The sequence below is a fragment of the Hipposideros armiger genome, unplaced genomic scaffold (assembly GCF_001890085.2).
Source record: "Hipposideros armiger isolate ML-2016 unplaced genomic scaffold, ASM189008v1 scaffold_404, whole genome shotgun sequence".
Classification (NCBI taxonomy): Eukaryota; Metazoa; Chordata; class Mammalia; order Chiroptera; family Hipposideridae; genus Hipposideros; species Hipposideros armiger.
In genome coordinates this window covers 731,269-734,196 of record NW_017731754.1, presented here as the reverse complement: position 1 = coordinate 734,196, position 2,928 = coordinate 731,269, and positions in this window count along the sequence as shown.

Genomic DNA, 2,928 nt, shown 5'->3' with positions numbered 1-2,928 from the left:
ATGCTAGAGAGCTAGTCGTGAAGATGTAGTTTGATTGCTACTGTGGAGTTTGACTGCCTACTTTCACTTGACCCATATCATTCAAATAAGTTTTTCATGTAAAAAAAATAACTGAACCAAACCTACAAACTATTTTTGCCAAGAGTCAGGAATGCTCTTTTAAATTTCACTGCATAAATACTCTTTTCTTCTTCGTGATATAACAGAAAGTGACCTTTCTTCCATCAAAAGCCAATCTCTTCGATAAGTGTTCCGGATTTTGTTGCTTTCTGCCTTAGAGTCTTGCTTCATTGATTGTTCTTTCTTACCTGCATCTTCAATTACTAATTCTACTCACTGTTCGTTTCTAGACTCCACTTGTGGCTAGGCTCACACATTCTGCTCCAATTACTCCCTATCCTTCCCTCTCTCTTTACAGCCAGATGTCTCGAGTGATTTACACAAAAACTTTTATGGCGTTTTACTTCTTATCCCTTTTTTCAGCTGTTTTTCTTTTTCATCTGTGGAGGATCACTTGTTAAGGTCACTAGTGACCGTGAAATTCACTAGACACTTTCAGCCTTCACTTGACCTGTATGAAGCCTTTGATTGCTTTCTTGAAACACTTAGAAGGTGGAGTACTTTGTGACACTGCCTACCTGAATTCTCTGCCTGGGTTGCCACCATCTCACTCCTTTCCCCAGGAAATCCAACATTTCCATGACTTCAGATATTAATTGGGAGACTCCCACATCTATTTCTCTGAGCTCCAAACACATATTTGTCTAATTGAATGCTGCTTAAGCATCTCAAAGTCGTATCTGAAACAGAACTTGTGATGGTAACACCCCACATCTGCTCTTACCTATTTTAATGATAGGGACCCCTCTACTTAGACAGAAAACTAGAAAATCTTGAACTNACACAGAAATTACAGATTATACTGAGATTCTTGGCGTGAAAAAGCACTAGCTTTTGAGACATAGGCTCTACTCCCAGTTTTGCTGGGAGTCCTAGTAAAAATTACAATCTTTTAATCCAGGGGTCAACAGACTTTCTCTGTAAAGGGTCAGATAGTAAACGTCTTAGGCTTCGTATGCCGTACAGTCTCTGTCACACTGCTTAATTTAATCACAGTAGTACTAGAACAGCCAGGTCAAAATGAGTGGTGGTGATGTTCCAAAAAAACTTTCTTTGTGGATAGTAAAATTTGAATTTTATATATGAGGTGTGATAAAGAAAATACAGTGAATGTTTAAACCAAAAAAATGTATTACAATAAAAGACACATTGCCATTAATCCCCCTCAAAATACTCCCTCTCACTTCAAACACACTTATCCCATTGTTCTAGCCATTTTCTTAAGTTCTGGAAGTCCTCTTTCGTGAGTGTCTTTAGTTGCACTGTTGTGGCTGCCTTGATGTCCTGAATCCATTCAAAATGTTTACCTTTCATGGTCATTTTAACTTTGGGGAAGAGCCAGAAGTCACACGATGCCAGATTCAATGAATAAGGTGGATGAGGACACACCATAATGCTTTTATTTGACAGAAATTACCATACCATAATTGATGTGACAGAGCATTGTCATAATGGAGGATGAAATCGTTTGCCCATTTCATGTTAATGCATTGTTCATGATCCATGATTTACGGCACACTTTAAAACACACCTTCTCTCAACTGTAGCTCATACCCGACTGACTGCACTGAACAAGTTGAAACTTGTCACACACTGCTACTAAGATTCAATGCACCACTTCCCATATTGAAGATCCCTCCCTTCCCATTGGATGGCACTCGGCAGCAGCATTCACCATAGTTTTTGATCACAACGGAAAGGCTCCGTGTCACACATCACTTCTGGTACAGCAATTTCTGTCAAATATAAAAACATTATGGTGTATCCTCATCCACCTTATTCATGGGATCTGGCACCATGCAACTTCTACCTTTTCCTCAAAGTCAAAATGATTCAGGACATCGAGGCAGCCACAACGCAGCTAAAGACACTCACGAAAGAGAACTTCCAGAACTGCTTCAGAAAGTGGCAGAATGATGAGATAAATGTGTTTGAAGTGAGGGGGAGTATTTTGAGGGGGATTAATGGCAATGTGTCCTTTACTGTAAGTTTTTTTTATCTAAACATTCATTGGGGTTGGCCGAGTGGCTCAGTTGGTTAAGAGCACGAGGTCTGAGCAACAGGATCGCCGGTTCGATTCCTGGGCCAGTGAGCTGCACCCAAGCTGAGCTGCTGCTGAGCTGCCAACAAGTGGCCAGATGGCTCAGCTGGTGAGAGTGCATGCTCTTAACAAGGTTGCCGGTTCCACTACCATATGGGATGGTAGGCTGCCCCCTCCCCACCGCCGCCCCCCAGCAACTAAGATTGAACACAGCACCTTCAGCTGAGCTGCCAACGGGCAGTCAGATGGCGACTGGACTTAGAGCTGAGCTAGCTGCGCCCTCCACAACTAAGATTGAAGGACAACAACTTGGCTGTTCCCCTTCCCCAATAAAATCTTTAAAAATAAATAAATAAAAATTTAAAAACATATAACTGTTCAGCTTGTGAGCAAGTTGGCCTATGAGCCACAGTCTGCTGATCCTTGTTTTAAACCATCTGTTCAACAAAGGAGTAGGGCTCACGTCTAAGGTCGCTTCCTACTACAGAAAGCCACAATTCTATACTGAGAATACATGAACAAAGCAGATAGTGGGGGGAAAAAAATGGGAAAATACTTCAATTAAATGATCCAAATATTAAGTGACTGTAATTGGATAGGTGTTTCAAAGAACTTTAGACTTAAGATCCAGATTATTTCAAAATGGAACTGCTTACTGCCTTTGACTCCTCCCTGTATACACTAGGCAAAAATGCATCATAGCAACTGTAACACTTTATTATTCCTATCCCATCTTCCACTATAAAACTGTTAAAGCGGTTTTTTTT